General features: G+C 48.0%; 1 long non-coding RNA gene across 1 annotated transcript; it reads right to left on the bottom strand.

The window, feature by feature from the left end:
• Positions 1-2,178: 2,178 nt before the first annotated feature.
• On the bottom strand, positions 2,179-4,277 carry LOC107184352. Its single transcript, XR_001515176.1, has 2 exons — positions 3,810-4,277; positions 2,179-3,277 (listed from the first exon to the last, which is right to left on the bottom strand). It is a non-coding gene; the product is annotated as an uncharacterized LOC107184352 (long non-coding RNA).
• Between the last annotated feature and the right edge of the window lie 15,131 nt (positions 4,278-19,408).

The following is a 19,408-nucleotide window of genomic DNA, read 5'->3' on the forward strand; positions in this document are numbered from 1 at the left end:
GCGCGCCCAGGCTCTGCAAAGCGGGCCCTGCGGACGGTGGGAGGCGGCAGGTGATGGGAGCCGCTTAGCCAGCACCGGTGGGAGCCCAGCTATTTGTCGGGACCTCGGAGCAACGAGTTCTCAGCTGGAACCTCGTGTTTTCCTTGACACAAAGGGTGAAAGCGAGAGAGTTCGCGAAGAGTGTGCAAGGGGCTCACGGGGCTGGAGGTGCGGCCAGGAGCAGAGGAGGCGGCTGGGGAGGTACCACGTGGCCCAGCTACAAGGAGCCGCCTGGCAGCCCCTCTTGCTTTGTCATCCTGCGGCCTGCTCCAGCACTGGGGTGCTGTGTTGGAAAGAGAAATACTCTGAGTGGGTCCTTAAGGCAGAGGAGTTAGTCACAGATTGTTGGGGGACGCTAGGTCTGAATGCTAACTCAGAATTTACCCGGTCCTCGTCTAAGTCTTCTCTTCTGTGAAGTTGTGTAAAAAGAATTACTACCTTGTGAGATTGCAAGATATATGTATGACCCTCACTGAACATAGTGTTGGGTGTGTCTATAAAATCAAAACTGGGAAAAGCCTGACCCAGAAAGGTAGACGTTTAAGTATGGAAAACTCTAGATGTTGGCCTGGTATATTGTTCAGGCTTTGGAGTCAGACTGAGTTCAGATTCCAGCTCCGTAGTTTATAGTCCCTTACCTCACTTTTCTTATTTGAGAATGGAAATAACCTACTCATGTGAGAATTAAATAATATACAGAGTGGGAAAAAGTAGTTTCTCAGTTATATGGAAAAAGACATGCCAGTTATAATTATTACAATAGCTTTATTAACTCAAAAGAATGTCATAATACAACGGTGAGCCTACTTTTGCCCATCCCTGTATTTATAAAGCATTTAGAAGTGTCAAGCACAGAGAAAAACATAAATTATTGTTTTTTAAAATATATTTTTATTTCGGAGAGGGAGAGTAAGAGGGAGAGATAGAAGTATTAGTGATGAGAGAATCATTGATTGGCTGCCTCCTACATGTCCCCCACTGGAGATTGGACCCCCAACCAAGCCCACAACCCCATATATGCCCTGACTGGGAATTGAACTGTGACCTCCTGGTTCATAGGTCGATGCTTAACCACTGAGCCATGCCAGCCAGGCTAAATTATTGTTAATAAATAAAATAAATATCATCTTGAATTTGAGTTTGAGACCCAAACATTTTTTTCGGAATTTTTCAAATGCATCTCCTCACTTGAGACTCACATGTGGGAAAAGCAGACACCTCAGAGCCCAACCCTTTTTCCAGCCTTGTACCCCACTAGTCTGCACTCCCGGCAAACTGAACCCAATGCTTTCCTACCAACCCTACTTTGTGGTGTACTTTCAGATGCACAACATCTTCCACCTTGTCCACAAGGACCACCCATACCAACTCCAGGTGAAAAGAGGGGAGACATCTGGCCAACGGGTGTGGGAGTAGGAGCCCAGAAGTCGGAACTGTCCTCCCTGGCCTCGAGGGGTGAGGCCTGTTCCATCTCCTTCACCCCTTGGGGGTGGGAGGGGACCTGCGTGAGGTGAGGGACAGTGGAACAGGAGAGTTCCTGGGAGAGAGGCACCCCACCCCGACATCTGTCCTTGGGGAGAATGATGTCCCAGATGGGGTGGGGAGAAAGGGCCTGGAGGGGGAGAGCTGGAAGGAAGCAAGGACACCACAGGGACTCGAACCCTGACCCAGCAGTGCTGGGTGTGCCACCACCAGTGCCTTTTGCTTTTTCCTGCTCATTTTCTCACAGATTCAAAGGTGAAAAGCAAAACCTGAACGCGGCCATGAGCCGCGTCCAGTAAAAGAAACACCTGCGGCGGCTCCGCGCCTCCCCATCCCAGGCTCACTCCTACCCTGACAGCCCTGCCAGGTGCGGCCGGGGGACACACGTCCCCTCAGGCCCACGTTGCCTGCTGTGCTGGTGCTCCTTCCGCTGCAGGAGCCATGAGGTCAGACGGCAAACGGAACTGCACATGGTCCTGCCTGTTCTAGCAGTGACAGCTGTGTATGTGCATAGAAATGTCCAGAAACGTTCAAAGGAACTGGAGGGATGGGTGAGGGAAGGGACTTTACTACCATTTTGTATCTTTTCCAGGGCTTGGATGTTCAACTCTATGTGGATTATTTTTATATTTAAAGGTAAAAATCTTAAGCTCTGCAATCAGAACAGGAAACCTAAGACCTAGGGGGCAGGTTGAGCACTCCGGCCTAGCTCAAATGCCAGCGGTGACCTAGGTCTGCTGCGCCCTGGCCACGTGGGGTGCACAAACGCCCACCTGCCGGCTTGCAGGCCTCCTACCGCTCTCCAGCGCCGCTGTGGATCCTTCCCGGGAACTGCCGCTACTCGAACATGAAGTCGGACGCTCAGTGCCCCCACCGGCCTCTCTCCTCTCCTCGGACTCACTGGAGTCTGAGTTCCGGGGAGGACGGGTCCAAGTCGCCAGGGCCCAAGATCCACGAAGCCCAATCTGGACCCTTAGCCAGTATCTGCCCCAGGCCACCCTCCAAGCCCCCTGCCCGCAGCACCCACTGCTCCCAGCCCAGACTCTGCACCCCCGGGCCCCCGGCGGGTCTGGTGGGAGCAGCTCCCACTAGCTCTGCAGTTCTAGTCCGGGAGTCCTGCCCCGCCTCTCACCGGGAGCAGTCCTGGCCCCTCATGTCAGCTCAAGGAGTTCAGAAGTCCCTCCCCAGCAAGGCCAGGTGAGAAGCTGAGGCTCACAGAGGGGTGAATCCTGCTCAGGGTCACACACAGCGGAGAACTGGGTCCTTTCTACTCATTCCGAGGATTGAATGCGAGCTGAGCCAGCCCCACTTCACACACACACACACACACACACGAGTCCTATAGTCACCCACACTCATACACACACTGTTACAGTAATAGTCACACACACACGAGTCATATATAAAGTCATACACAGACATACACAGTCATAGACATACATGAGTCGTACACATAGCCATGCACAGGCATACACACACACACATGGTTTGTGGATGACCAGATGGGCTCAGAGCCAGTCCTGAAGGCCCAGCCCCCAAACCTCTCACCCGGCTCCCTCCACCCGACCCTCCTCCTGGCCCATCTGCCTCACAGCCTCCCTCCAGCTTCAACCCAAACACACCACAAAGGAGAGGCACTTACTGATTGCAGCAGGAGAGGGGAACCATGAACGGCCATCTAAGTCCCAACCTGACGATGAAGTAACAGAGCTCTGGCCTTAGGAGGCCTCAGAAATGTGGGAAGGCAGAACATACTCTGTAACATGAGCAAAGAATTAATGTAACACGTTAATGACCAGATCTCAAGGCTTGTACTGTGGGAACCCCCAAGAGTGAGCTAATAGGGTGGAAGTTACAATGGCTTCAAGGAACCACTCCGCACTCAGTCCATGAGCATGAACAAAAACGGCTGCATTTGCAGGGCAGTGGGGGAAAGTGTACATAACTGCCCCTGAGAACCATCTGGAGGGCACAGGCAGCGAGCAAGGAGAACAGAGCACCTGCCCTTCCTTCAGCCAGTTGGGCCGCAAACCAAAAGAGGGACTTGCCCAAAGCCGTTTGTGACAGCGTCATTTGTAACCACAAAATGCCGTAACCACCCCTCCCCCCAGTGGCTCACAGGGGGCCCTGACAGGCTCACACACCAGAGTGCCCCCGAGGGTGCCATCCTGGCGGAACTGTGCCCATAACATAACCTGAAGTGGAAAAGCAAAATAACCACTCATCACAACCGTGTAAAATAAAGCATGATGAGCAGAAAAGAGAAGTAAAAATAGCTTCAAAAACACCTCAACGGATGAAAATAACCGACAGGTACTTCAGTCAAATGCAAACAGGACGCGGCCGGGTGGGCGGGCGCAGGTGCAGGCCTGGCCTGTGGACATCAGACACAGTGAATTCCAAGCAGAAAGCCCTGCACAGAGGAGGGCGGTCTGTGCTGCTGGGAATCTCCAGGTTCCAGTAACACTGCAGGGGACACGGGGACAGACTAAGCCGCCTCGGAGAGGTGAGAGCAGCGAGGAGTGGGGCTGTGATCCCACTTCTCATTTCAGGTGCAGCGGGTCTGGATCGGACGGAGAAACACCCGAGGCAGTGGCTGCTCCAGACAGGACGTGACACGGAGCACCTCTGACTGCCAGGGGACGTCATCAAAATGTCATACCTGGCCCTAGTCGGCGCGTGGACTGAAGGTCCTGGGTCCAACTCTGGTCCTCAGTTGCAGGCTCAATCCCCGCCCGGTTGGGGCACGTGTGGGAGGCAACCAATCAATGTGTCTCTCTCACATCAGTATTTCTGTCTCTCCCCTTCCCTCCCGTTCTCTCTAAAATCCATGAAAAATACCCTCAGGTGAGGATTAACACAACAACAAAAACCTATGTGCTTATCATACCTGAAACGATGAAAAAGGGAACCATAGACTCCAAAAAGCAGGAACTGTACAGGCTGCTTGCTCAGGTAACCAATCATTCATTAAATTAGAAATAGATTACAATAGTTAACAATATTTCCCAAACACTTAGAAATTTTAAAGCATGCTTTTAAATAACTAGTCAACTTATATGGCAGAGCTGAAACCACAAAGCACACAGGACATGAGGACAGCAGATCTTTCCCCAAGGACAGTTGGGAGGCCTCCTGGCCCCTGGAGTCACATCCGAATCTGAAGGTGGCTCCAGCCCCTTCACAGCTCAGGGGCTGCCATGCCCTGGTCTCCGCTGGAAATGCTCTTCCTCAGACAGGCCGTCCCTCCCAAAGGGGAGCTCACAGGTCCCTCCTCCAAGTGAGGGTTTCTGTCCTTACTCCCAGGCCACGCTCCTAAAAACCTTAATTCTTTGAGAGAGGGGAGAAGGGAGAGAGAGGGAGAGAAACATCGGTTTGTCACTCCACTCACTGATGCGTCATTGGCTGATTCTTGTATGCCCTGACTGGGACGGCTCTAACCAGCGGAGCTACCCGCCAGGGCTTCGGGCTGCACTTCACTCCGTTGTGGCTGTGACCACAGCGGTGCTAACCTAGTCTGTGCCATCACCACCTCAGGCCTGTGCCCGTGAGGGGGCGCCGTGAAGGCAGGGCCAGCCATCCTGTGTGCTGTGTCTGTGGGACCAGCTCGGTGTCTGCCACGGAGGGCGTTCCTGGAGGGACTGCTAGAAGCGGACACTGAGGAGGAGACAACAGTCTGTTCCCTTTGCCGAAGGCCCCCAGTGCCTGCCGGCCCCGGCCCACCAACAGGATCCCGACGTCCTCTCGGGTGGCACCTCAGCAGCTGAGGCCTGTCCTGACCACAGGGTGACGGCTGGCGCGGCTGGAGCAGGACCACCTTGTGCCAGGGCCTCCCTCCCGAGGCTGCACCTTCCCTTCCCACTGTTCAGAGTATGAGGGTCTGAACATAAATGAAGACTGGAAAAGGGTAACAAAACCAACCCAAGGAAAGCAGAAGGAATTAATGCAATAAAAGTAGAAACTAATAAACTACAAAATGAAAGCAGAACTGTTTCTCTAAAGCTGTTTCTTTGAAAAGGTCAATAAAATGCATTTCTGGAAAGTCTACTAAAGAAAAAAAAGAAAAACTAGGAATCAGAATAAAATGAGAAAACTACTCAGAATATTAAAATGGAAAAGCATATTTTACACTGATACTTATGAAAAAGGTAATTTTCTTAGAAAATATAACTTTGAAAAATTAACTTATGATGAAATAGAAACATTGACTAGCACAGTAACTCAGGAGAAACGGAAGAAGTTTCCAAAGAACCAGTGCTCTTGACCGTGCCTTCCCGCGTTCTGCCTGACAACGCCCTGAAGTCGACGTGGACCTTCTGACTGATTTCTGTGTCGACAAAACAAAGCTCCAGGCCAGGGAATGGTTTGTTTCAGAAATCACAGGACAGCAAACGATTTCATTAATATTAATACAAACCTTAATATTCCATTAAGATAATTAATCATTAGAAAATGAAAGGAGAAAACCTGAGCCTCATCTCAAGACGCAGAAAAGACATTTTAATAAACCCAACATGTTACTGATGAAAACAACAAACGCTTCTGAGCAACCCAGACGCCAGCACACCTAACGCGATGCCAGGGGACATCACACGCGAAGGGACACACCGGGGCAGCACTCACCCATTTCACGGTCAAGGATCACCCTCCTTTTCCTGCCTCCAGACACCGGTGGTCTCATCGGGACACCCTCCCTCCCAAACTTTCACCATTCCCACAGCACTGGGAGACTTTTGCCACATCTGAGTACAGCAGTGCTCCCCATCCCCATTATATCAATTCCTTTTTTTTCCAATTTAAATTATTATATATGTCTCCCCCCCCCATTGACCTCTTCCCAGCCGCTCCCACCCCCCAGCACATGCCCTACTATGTGTATCTATTGGTTATGCTCATACGCATGCATACAAGTCCTTTGGTTGCTCTCTCAATTCACTTTTTAAATGTAAATTTATTTTATGTCCAAGGAACTTATCAAGAAAATGGAATCACAAATTGCAGATGGGAGAAATTATCTGCAAATCACGTATCTGAGGGAGGTCGTACCCAAACTCCATACAGAACTCCTGTAACTCAGTAATGAAGAGACAAACACCCGAGTTAAAAGTGGCCAAAGGATCAGTGTAGACACTTTTCCAAAGAAGATACAGACATGGCTAACGAGCACATGAAGAGGCGCCTGACGGAACTACACGAGATACCGCTTCCCGTGCCCATGGGGGCTACCGTAAAACCAGGTAAGGACAAGTGCTGGCGAGAACGGAGACGTGGAGCCCTCACAGATCACTGGCGAAAATGTAAGACGGTACAGCTACATTGCAAAGGTTTGGCAGTTCCCCCAAAAGTTAAACACAGAGTTATTATATGGCCCAGTCATTCCTCTCCCAAGTAGATATCAAATCAAAGAGAATTTAAAACTTAAGTTCATACAAAAATTTCCTCACAAATGTTTATAGCAGAGTTATAATAGCTAAGGGAGTGGGAACAACCCAAATGTCCAACTGACATTTGCTAAACCCAACGTGGTGCATCTACAACAGAACATGATGCCGTCATAGAAAGAAACGCAGTGCTGGTAAATGCCACAATATGGACAATCCTTGAATTCTTCATGCTAAGTGGAGTAGGACGGACACAAGGACAGGCATGATTTCACTTATACGAGATACCAAGAACAGGTAAATTCACAGAAACAGAAGCCACCAGGGACTAGGGAGGAAGGGACGGGAAGTTATTGTTCAATGGGCACAGAGCTTCCGTTTGGGATGATGGAAAAGTTCTGGAAATGAATACTGGTGATGGTTGCACAACATAGTGGGATGCTAAAACCCACTTTCTTGCAGTTTAAAAGCATGCATTTTATGTTGTGTAAATATTTCAATTTTAAAAAGGAAAAATAAATTTATTTTAAAAGGAAACTTTATATTACCACCATAAATAGAAAACCAGTGTTTTTTTAAATATATGTTATATAAATACAATATAAACACATAAATATTAGAATTTAAAATGTCCACCAGCAGGCCGCCCAGCTTGTCCTGAGGACCACTGGCAGGACAGTCACCCCTCAGCCACCTGATGCGGCTGCTGGGGCCTATGCACCTCCCAGGCCCTGCCTGACCCCCTTGTATTTGCTCACAGATCCCAGTCGAGGGTCAGGTGGGAACAAGGCCACGATGCTCACAGCTCACTGGTAATTAGACAGGTGAGAGAAGCATGAAAAATGGACTAAGTCACATGATAACATACGTATTAAAGATGACTGGCTACTTACGTGGACACCCCACCAACAGTGCCACTCCATTTCAGGAGCGCACCAAATAAGCACAATGCTTGCTTAACCCTCGTCATATTCTTAGTAAATAATACGATGATACTTTTTAAATACGGGAAACTAAGGCAGGAGGCTGGTCATGATGGAGGTGGGTCCAGTGTGAGAGCAGGTGAGCGGATTCGAAAGCTTACAGTTTTAGCCAAGAGGCTGCATTACCTGTATTTGGCCCTAACACTGAAGTTCAGCATAATTTACTACACACACACCTACCATATGTTTCCATCATCTGAACTTTGTTTCTTTTATGAGCAATAACTGTACCTCGGATTAACCTCATTGGCTACGACGCTGCCAATGTGCAAAGCTCATCTGAACTTTTAATTGAAAAACAGATCCAACCACGATACAGAACAGCAGTCCTAAGAACGCCACAGACGTGCACAGCTTGTATAGGCGAAGCATAAACCACCCGAGTCTAAACTGCCTGGTGACAATCCTCCCGTCTGAATGCACACGGAGGCCAGTTTCTAAATGGAAAGTCTCGGTATTATGATGTTTATGTTGATAATGCAATTCCAATAAAAACCTATTTATTATAAAGCTAAAATAATTAAACCATTGGGCTGGCCCACAGAAAGGTCAGTGGAACAGACTGGAAAGCTCAGAAACAGAACTTAATGAAGTAGTGGCGTTTCAAATTGAGAGAGAAAGAATTACTCAGTAAATGGTGCTGGGAACTTTGGTTAGCCATTTTGAAAGAACTAAATTAGATTCTTACCTCATACTGTACAGCAGATTAACATCTAGACGGATTAAGAGTTAAACGTCAAAATTAAAATCACAAGGGAACCAGAAGAAAATAAGCATAATACCAAAGTATGAAATTAGTAAGAAAACAGATTTGATTACAAAACGTAAAACCGTCGGCAAGACCCAACATGCAAATTTAAAAGGCAAAATTCAAACCTGAAAGCTGCTGTGATATGTAAGGGGAGCCGCCCTCAACAGAGGTCCCGGGAAGTGGAAGCTTAAATGAAGCACAAACAGAGAACACAGCTCATACCATCGAAAGTGCAAATGAAAACGCCGAGACCCTGTTTTTGCCTCCCAATCAGCAGAGATGGAAACAAACCCGGAGAGCAGGGCTGGGGGACGGCTGCTGGGGGGGGCCTGGGGGAGCTGAGCTGTGCCCCGTAGGGGGGCACCGGGCAACCCCAGTCCAACGCCTTCATGCCGGTCACACCCTCTGAGCCAGTAGCATCACTGCTAAGGAATTCTCTTAAGGAAATAATCAGATTCATGCACAGCAACGTCTTAGGAAACAGGGGAAAGCATCCCACCCAGTTCCAACAGTGAGTCCGAAAAAAGGCATCACCAGAACACAGAGCAGCGCTTGACGGGAAACCGGCCCCACCAGCAGGCTCGGGCCGACTTCTGCGCAGAAAATGCATCACGGACGGAAGGCCTGGCGTGGCTTCGGCCCCTTCCGTGCTCCGCTGCAGCACAACGAGCCCAGAAAGGAGGGGCGGCTGACCTGACTCGGCCCCCAACCAGAAGGCAGTGAGGGGACGAGCTCGCCCCACCTGGCAGCCCCCAAAGAACCACCGTGTCCCAGACAGGACAGGGTGTTCACAACGGCGGCCTCGAGAGCCTGGAGCCAGCAGATCCCGGTCTGCGTGATCTCTGCACGGAGGAAAGCACGCAGTGCGTCTGTCAGCTGTCCCAGCAGGTGTGGACAGGAGAGGCGGTTCAGGGTTGAGCCTGGGGTCAGGTGCTAGGCACCAGAACAGGACTCTGTTCACACATCCGGGTACACAGAACTGCCCACAACAGGAGTCAGCCGCACGGCAGAGGGTCAGAATTGCTGTCAGTGACATCTCAATGAAACCGGGGCAATCCGAGCATCCCAGAACAGGCCCAATTCCTCCCAGCTGGGTAGACAGGTCGGCATGGCTACCAAGACAGTGTGTTTAGAAGCACTGCATCCGAAAGTCCGCTGAACCGGACACAGCCAGCTCCACAGCAACAAGTCACTCTTAGGCGGAGCAAAACCCAGGCAAGTTTTCTGTGACGGCGACGGTCACGAGGACAGGAGGCCGAGACACCGTCACGGACCAAGACCTCTGACCACACCCTCCCATCGAGTACAAGGCCAAAGCAAACATCCGTGAGTAAATGGAAAGACGTACCGTATTCTTGCACAAGAAGACAGAGCACATCTTAAGGAAGGAGAAGTAGAGTAATGAGGCCTGGCCATCCGTACCATATACTGGAGCACAGAGCTGCAATATTTAAAACCGAAGCCGGCACATGAATAGACAGATCAATGGTAGCAGAGGCATGAGTCAGTACACGGCGTGGAGGCAATAGGCTAACTGTCCCTTAGTCACTCATTACACCAAATTCAGTCCAGACAGATCCCAGATTCAAATTTAAAAAACAGGATGAGGCCGCAGCGTGAGGAGCTGCCGCCATGTCTGCCCGTTCAAATTTAAACAACAGGATGAAACATGGGGTTTAACAAAAAGTAATCTTGAGAGGGATTGATGAGTATTTATATATTTAAAATTCTGAACAGCAAAATTTTAGCATAACAGTTAAAAGTCAATGACAAACAGGAAAGTATTTGACAGGGCTAATTTATTTAATATATAAAGAGCTCTTAAAAGTAAGTAAGTACACAATCCAATACAACTGCAAAAAACTACGATGAAATGTATTTTCACTTCTCACACTGACAAACTGTCAAGTCCAAGAGCACGGGCTCGGTAAAGACGTAGGGAAATGTCAACGCGAACCATTTCCCTGAAGTGCATGTAGCCTGGGGCGGCCAGCACACAGTAGGTCCGGGTTACGTCGGAGATCCGATCCTACGGAGCCATGTAACGCAATTTTTGCCGTAAATCGGAACCCACCTACGTCCCTCACATGGAGCACATACACAGCAATAATGAAGTGAAACAGTAAAAGAAAGACAATTCCTGACCTTTACTGTGGTAAATAAAAAACATAAAATACATATGCACATACGTCGAAATGACGGAACTTTCTTTTTTTATAAATAAATGGGAGATGGCGACGTGACCACGAAACGACATAACCTGAGGACTGACTGCGTTTAGAAAGGCCCCGGGGCTGCGAATGCCCGACAGGAAACTTCCTCCAGTAGCTATGGTTGCCCATGTGCATAAAAACACATACGAACAGCCCTGGCCGGTTTGGCTCAGTGGACACAGCATCGGCCTGGGGACTGAGAGGTCCCAGGAAAGAGAAATGGGTAATTAAAACATGGATTATGACACAAACGTTGAAAAGCCAACCATGAATACAGATACGCTGTGAGCACCTAGATGTGTGTTAACGAAATAATTCAAAGCGCAAGACGGGGTATGTGGCAGAGCAGAGCCACTGTGGGTTTAAACATGTGCACGATTCTCTAGAAAGAGACTCCAGCAACCGGCCCTAACAGCTGCCTCTGTGGGAAGGGGTCCGGGGTGAGAGAAAGGTGTCCCTGTGCCTCTACAGCTTTGAAGGTAACAGGTGTAGGCGCGCCTCTGAACACTTCCTACGCCTTTAAATAAGTTGGGTGAAAATCAGCAGAGCCTCTGCCTGGGGTCAGCATGAGGCAGACAGGACCTTGCTTTGACACAGACGGCGGGTCCCCAGTTGTCACACCGTCAGAAGAGCAAGGGGGACAGCACAGACACCCAGAGGCCGAGGGGGGAGGACTCGGGGTGGATCTTCGGCCCTGCAGTTGCTGACATTGAGCTCCCGTGACCCCAGGAGCTGAGGAAGACAGTGGGGTTCACACTGCTCGGCACTGGGTGGCCTCTGGGGGGAGGGAGCGCGCGCTGAAGGCAGAAAGCAGCCAGGGCTGTGCTGAGGGAGCAGGGAGCGGACCGTGCACCCCACATGCTTCCACTCGGGACTGGACGTGCTTACACAGGTGCCAGGTGAGACTTCAACAGACCAAACACAAGATCTAACTAAATGGCACTTTTTTTGCAAATGTCACAACTGCTTTCCTAGAATAGTTCGTTTTTCAACCTTCACAGGGGAAGTAGACTCTGGGGCTGGCTTTGTGCTAAACAAGTCAGACACCAGCTTATGCCCAATTCTGGTGTGGACAAGGCAACGAACGGTGTCCGCTGCACGCACGGCACGCTCAGAGGCCGGCCTGACTGACTCGCGCAGCAGGAACTCTCAGCCCACCTCCCCAGACTGAGCCCAAGGCCCCAACAGCACGAGGGAGGCGGGGAGAGGAGGACGGAGCCGTTAGGGGACTTCCTTGCTGTGAGAACATCAGAGGCGCTTACACAAACCTAGCCGGTCTAGCCACTGCACAGCGAGGCTCCATGGCCTACTGCTCCCAGGCTACACACCTGTACAGCATGTTACTGTACGGAATTCTCTAGGCAACTGTTAACACTATGGTAAGTATTTGTAGATCTAAACATAGAAAAGATACAGTAAAATATGACATAAAAGATAAAAAATGGTGCACCTCTCCAGGGCTCTTACCGTGAATGGAGCCTGCAGGACTGGAAGTTGCTCTGGGCGAGTCAGTGAGTGAGGTTGAATGGATGTGAAGACCTAGGGCCTTACTGTCCACCACTGTAAACTTTATACACACTGTACACTTAGGCTACAGTCTGTTTATAAAACAAGAGGTTAAAAGCACAGAGAACATGACGCAATCAAGAGATGTGGTAACATAAGATGTGAGGGGCTGCCGCTGGTATGACATGACATGCTGTTTTACCGCAAACTTAGTAAGTAGAGAGAGTACACTCTAAGATAATGATAAAAGTATAGTACTGTATACCAACATGTGCAAGATTAAACATTACGGAGCCAGGAAAATAATAAAGTAGTTGCAGAACAGTATATCTAGTATGGCTCCATTTTAGAGCAGGTAACAACAGGTACAGTGTAGTATGGCGATGGAGGAAAGATGTTGAGGGAATATAAATTGTCATCAGTAGTTACCTGGGAGAGAAAGTATAGAAGGACTTTCATCTTCAGCCTGTGTCTTCTGTAGTGCTTGACTTTTAAATACAAGACCAGTAACTTATAAAGGGATTAAAATAAACTCTGCCACACACTCGCCACATCCCCATCCATACAACAGTACACAATACAGTAACATTTGCAGTTTTACCTAAAACTGCAAAATGTTGGTCCCTTCAGAAGAGTTGCTGAAATGTGAAGATAAGCAGAGAACAAAGCCACCACGTGACGTGGACGTAGGAGTTACGGTTGGGTGTCCTCAGCCTCATGACACGAGTAATTTAAAACATTAAACTTCAAGCAAAGTATAGTGTGTCTTGGACCTCGTGACGCCTATCAGCGTTCAGCCCACAGAAGCCAAGAACCCACTGTACCCATTAAAGTCTGAGTCACTGTGAATACACGACACATCAAAGAAGGCAGCTGGCAGAAACTGCAGTTTGCTCTACAGGGTGATGAGCATACGACCAGATAACCGCATCCTCAGGTATGGGAACTCGTGCATTTCTCTGGAGGGCAGGCAACAGGGCAGAAGAGAACACTGTCACCCACGTCCCAGGAATTCCACTTCTTGGTCCCTGCCCTGAGAAACACTCGAGCCTGTGCAGTAGCGGGTGTGGATGGTGACGATAGCACAGCATTGTTTGGAACATCAAAAGATTGAAAATGTCCGTCAGTATCAGAACAGCCAAGTACCTCACATTCACGTGAAGAAATACCACACAGCAGATCAAGTGAGGCTCCCTACTGTTACATGGGAAAAATAAGTCAGTAATTATATACAATACACAATATTTCCCCCACTTACATAGAAAAGAAAAAGAACACAATCTCATTGAGATGTGGATCTAAATCATGAGATAAAGGTGTGGCGGGAAACACAGCCAACGGGTGACACTGGGCACGGCTGGGGGTGGGTAGTGCCTACCTTGTTGGTCAGGTTTTAATTTGTATACAGCAACCACCTATCACTTGTATCATTGCGCTCAATGGAATCAGAGAAGCAATGAAAAAGCCAGCACCTTAACTGTGGTATCGTCACATGATGGATTCTACCCAGCGAGCAAACCGAATGAGCTACACACAGGGCACGGTATGAACCTTATATTAAATGAGAAAAAGCCCAGAAGATTATGCACAACATTAATACCTTTTCTATAAAGTAAAAAACAACAATTAAAAATATGTACTTTACAAAACGCATTTAGATTAGAATTTTCTTAAAGTGAAAAGAAGCAAGGAAAAGAAACCAGTATGGAGGTGATGATGGCCTTGGCCAGAGGGAGGCAGGGAGGAAGGTAGAGGAATTTACTGTCTAAAGTTCTAGGTTTTATATTGACTATTAGGTTCAGAAATGCTGACCACACCAGTACAAACGACAAGGAAGCAAATAAAAGAGCACGTTATATCATGAACCAAAGGTTAACCCAGTTCTGTGAACTCAGTTCTAACGAGAGAATGTTCTTGCCTTGAGAGGAGTATCACAGCTTCAACTTACTAGATTCTAAAACATACTGGACAATGACAGTCATTAAAGTTCACTGCATTTGACTGAGAATAAAACCTACAGACTAAAAATTCCAGAAATAGATTAAGGCAGATAATTTTAAGACCTGGAGTAAAAGAGCAAAAAAACAGTATTTACTCAATAAAACTCTGACATTTCAACTTTATGAGTATAAATAATTTAGATCCGCTCCTGGGTTAGATTCGCATTATTCCTTAAATGGAGAAGAGTACTGACCGTGGTAGTGTACACATGCTTAGCTACTAAAGAAAGTCGTCAAAACCCAACACATTTATTGTTATAGATTAATTTCTTAAAAGTCCTTGTATAATAGATACCTTTTGCTCCTGCAATAAAAAGAAAAAATGAGAATAAGTTTGACAACCTCACTGGCGAACACTTACCCTCCCAACTATACGAAAAAATGTATGATCATTATACAAAATCAAAATGGAAAATTTCCTGTAGTTAAGTGGTTAAAGAGGCAAAATGCAGATTGTAAATTAAGGGGTAAAATCAGACTAGCCAGTAATTACAGAAATGCAAACTATGATTACTCAAGTACTTTTTAAAGTAGCAACAAATACTCCTAACATCAAATTTGGCAAAGAGTTCTTGAACATGACACCAAAAGCACAGGTAACAAAAGTGAAAATAGATAAACTGGACATGAAAAGTAAAAACTTCTGGGCATCAAAGGACACAATCAACAGAGTGAAAAGGGGACCTACAGAATGAGAGGAAATATTCGTAAATCGTGTAACTGATAAGAGGTTAACATCCATAATACATAAAGAATTCCAACAACTCAACAAAACACACAAATAACTCTATTTAAAACATGGTCAAAAGATTTTGAAAAGACATTTCTCCAAAAATATACAAATGGCCAACAAGCATATGAAAAGACGCTTAACATCACGAACCATTAGGGAAATGCAAATAAAAACCACAATGAAGTATCACCTCACTCCCATTAGCCTGGCCGCTATTAATAAAGCAACAGAAAATAACAAGTATTGGTGAGGATGTAGAGAATCAGAACCCCTGGAAACCGCTGGGAGTGTAAAATGGCGCAGCTGCTATGGAGAACAGTATGACAAGTCCTCAAAAGTTAAACACAGAACACACATGATCCAGCATTTCGCTTCTGGGTACATTTCCGGAATCAATAAGCAGTCTCAATAAGGTCCCATGTCCACAGCAGCGTTAGTCACAATAACCGAGAGGTAGAAGCAACCCAAGCGTTCAGTGAGGAGGGAACCACGTGGCCAGTGACTGATGAACCACGTGGCCAGTGACGGATGAACCACGTGGTCAGTGACGGATGAACCACGTGGTCAGTGACTGATGAACCACGTGGTCAGTGACTGATGAACCACGTGGTCAGTGATGGATGAACAGTACAGATACACAATAGGTTAGTCAGGTCTTTTAAAAAGTAAGAAATTCGACACAGGCTACAACATAGATGAACACAGGACATTATGCTAAGATAACCAGTCACAAAGGGCAAATACTGTAGGATTTCACTTAGTACGAGGTACCTAGAGAAGTCAAACTCAGAAACCAAAGGAGAATGGCGTGTACCAGCGGCGGGGGTGGGGGGTGGGCGAAGGGAATGGGGAGTTTGATGGGCACTGAATTTCAGTTTTACAGGAAGAAGTTCTGGAGCTTGGTTATAGTCACAACAATGAAAATATACTTGGCACGACTGAACTGTACACTTACAACGGTTAACATGGTACCTTTTATTGTCTTTTAGCACAAAGTCCCTGCTTACAGCTTGACACTGACAGACACCATGATGTCTGCATGATGGAGCCATGCAGCCATCCACTCACGACCTTGAGGTCACAGGCCCTTCGGTGGGACTGCGTTTTCCACAGAAAAACAAGCAGTTTCAGAGCATCCACAGGCCAGAAACCCAGCCGGGGAATCCTCGTGTAAGAACCAACCCGGAGAAAAGGCCACTTCCAATGTGTTTGTGGACCCTGGGGCTACAGGGAAACGTTAACAGAAACAAAATTCAATGTGAAACCCGAATAGGCCAGAATGAGCACACTGGTTACCACTGCAGAAAGGCTCAGATCGGAGGAAGGCGGGCGGGGGAGGATGGGCGAGGGAACCAGGAGGGGCCCAGGTCTGAGGCTGGGCAATGAGGAGTGGCTGTGCTCACGCACTCTCATGCCCCACGTCACAGACCAGAACAACAGGCTCAGAGAGGTAAGTACTTGCTCCGTCTTAAAGCTGCAAGTGGCAGTCAGGGAGTACAGCCTCCCATCCCAGCTGCCACAGGTCCACACCAGTTCGGACGGGGAGAAAGGCGCCATGGAGGAGGAACAACCAGGATCCCACTGGGAGACAACACCCACCTGCCCAGAGATCTCCAGTGACCTGTCCCACTGTGACAGCCTCGGGGCTGACAGGACGCTGCCCCTCCATCCAGCCACAGGGGGGCATCACTGGGAGGGAGCACGCTCTGGGGGCTCCGAGAGGGCGTCAGGCCTGCTGACCCCGCACCCCAACACATCAACAGACTTCACAACAAACTCCAGTTGGATCACACATTCAGATGTAAAAAATGAAACCATGAGTGCCGCAGAAATTATTAATATTTATATACTCTTGGGGAGGGAGAAACCTAAGTGTTAACACCAGGTGAAGAAACGAGAAAGAATGACATATTAACCTCAGAAAAAACTAATTGTGTCTGAGACACATTAAAAAATGAAAAGGCAATATACAAACTAGGAAAAATATTTGCATCAATATAACAAAGGATTATTAATATTCTTAATGTAATTGCTTTTGCTAAACAATGAAAAAATGAGCGACGAAGAGGTGGAGTCATGTACACACACAACTGCAAATGGCCAATCGCAGGTGTTTAGCCTCACTGGCAGCAGAGCAGTGCTCACACCCACCCTCTGGAAGCCTAGATGCACAATGAGCAAAGGTTTTGTTTTTTTTCAATATTTTCTTATTGATTTTTAGGGAAACGAAGAGAGAGGGAGATAGAAACATTGATCAGCTGCCTCCAGGGCACGAGACCGAAACCTGGGCATATTGCCCTGACCGGGAATCAAACCAGTGATCGCTTGGTGCACGAGTCCACGCTCAACCACTCAACGACACCGACCAGGCAGAGCAAAGGGTTTTAACATGATACCTGTTCTGAGGAAAAGGTACCTCACTGGTGAGATGGCCCATTTAGAAATCCCTCCCTAGATGGTGAATTAGCAACAGGAACCTAAAGCCTGACACAGGCATTTCACAGGCAGGAATCCATTCATGTCACACAAGGAAGTAACATCCAATGTAGCAAGTGTGAGCTACAGGGAAGGTCATCACAGCCTAACTCCCTAAGAGGAAAAAAAACTCCGAAAGATGCCATATATGTCCTCTGAAAGAGGGTGTTTAAATTGATAAAGCCATACAATGGAACATTCCGTCACCACTACAAAAGACGCTTCAAAATGACCAAAGATGTCCACTTATATTATATGGAAAAGGCTGCGGAACAGAATTTACAGTATAACCTTTTTTGTATAAAAATGAATATATTCTACCATGGGAAAAACTAGAAGCAAATATGCCAGTGACAATTGTTAATGGAAGATTACTGCTTGTCAGTTTACTTATTTGTAAACCTTACCACGAACTATTTTTACACGCGAGAACTGAATGAAGAGTTACTTAAAAGAAAGTGAAGGCGGTACAGAGCTGAGGGTCCTGCAGAGCGGAGGCCCGTAGGCAGCAGGGCATAGGTAAGGTGGTGGGTGGAGCAGGCGCCCTCACCCAAGGAAGGTCAAGGGCACACTCGGGGGACACGCCAACTTCACATTTCTTATTTTGCTGCCTTCCTTGTGCCATTTCCAGGCTGCAGCAGTGCATTCTTGTGCATTAAATATAAACACTCAAAACATGCCACACGTATCTGGAAGCCTGTTCTGGCATTCCATTTGCAATGACAAGCACTGCTCAAAGCCAGGGGCCGTCACTTCCTCCAGAGACAGGTGCACACAGAGGTTAGCTGCCAGCATGAAGTCCCTTAACGGCATGGTCAGTAAGAAAACCCAAGGGCACCCACAGGGTGGGTGGGGCAGTTAGGACCCAAGTCTTTTCTGTAACACGTACCATTCCTGCAGTTTAGTGTGTCCCACTGGGGCACAGTGGGGCCTCAATCAACTCACTCAGGCTGTTTTCCTTTTTTTTTTTTTTTTTTTAAGATAAAATGCTCATTTTTTTCATTCAGTACATATTATTATTGCTATTTTCCTTTTTAGAAAAACTTCAAGTTCGACCTTTGCTATGCTTAGGCCCCATTACTCTCGATTTGTACCAGATCACCATTTTCTACCATCCACCGCCTCTGGGAGCTTGGAGGCAAGGCTGGAATCAGATCTATGCACTAGGATGCAACACTGTCTTCAACACCTGCACCCCTCCCTCCTGAGCCCAGCAAAACTGGAAGCTCCCGAGTCCAAAACCCCCTGGGTTGGGGGGGGGCGGGGAGGAGGCCAGAGGACGTCAGCACAGCCTACAGCTGCCCTGCTTCCTGCTCCTCCTATTATCGAGCCCCACTTCAAACCTCTCCCAACCCAAACATTTATACCCTATGGAGAATGATCAGCCTGCCAGTTGCTAAGCAACAGCACTATTTACAGAGGTATTTATAGCAGTTACCCTTTTAAGGTTGCAAGTTTCATAATCAACCTATAAAACACAAGAGGACAAACACGTTCTGGAAAGAGGGCAAAGCGGGTGGAGGAGGGCTAGGGAAAAGGAACGGAGAGGGGTAACGGTAGGAAGGAGGCCTAGACGGTCCTGGGGTCACAGGCACGGGGTGGTGAGCAGGGAAAGGGTCCTTGAACCTGCCCACAATGGGGCAGCTCTTGACAGAGCCGAGCCCTGGATGGGTGGACAGTGGCACACACAGGAGGGGTCACCAGGACAGAGAGGCAAACATGACACTGAGGACAGCAGCCAGTCCCACTGCTGCTCTCTGAAATCCCGTTTTGGTCACAGCCCAGCAGTACAAGGAATTAGCTCCCAAGATAAAATGCTGCCGCCACTCCCCACCCAGGACCCAC

The sequence above is a fragment of the Myotis davidii genome, unplaced genomic scaffold, assembly GCF_000327345.1.
Source record: "Myotis davidii unplaced genomic scaffold, ASM32734v1 scaffold425, whole genome shotgun sequence".
Taxonomy (NCBI): domain Eukaryota; kingdom Metazoa; phylum Chordata; class Mammalia; order Chiroptera; family Vespertilionidae; genus Myotis; species Myotis davidii.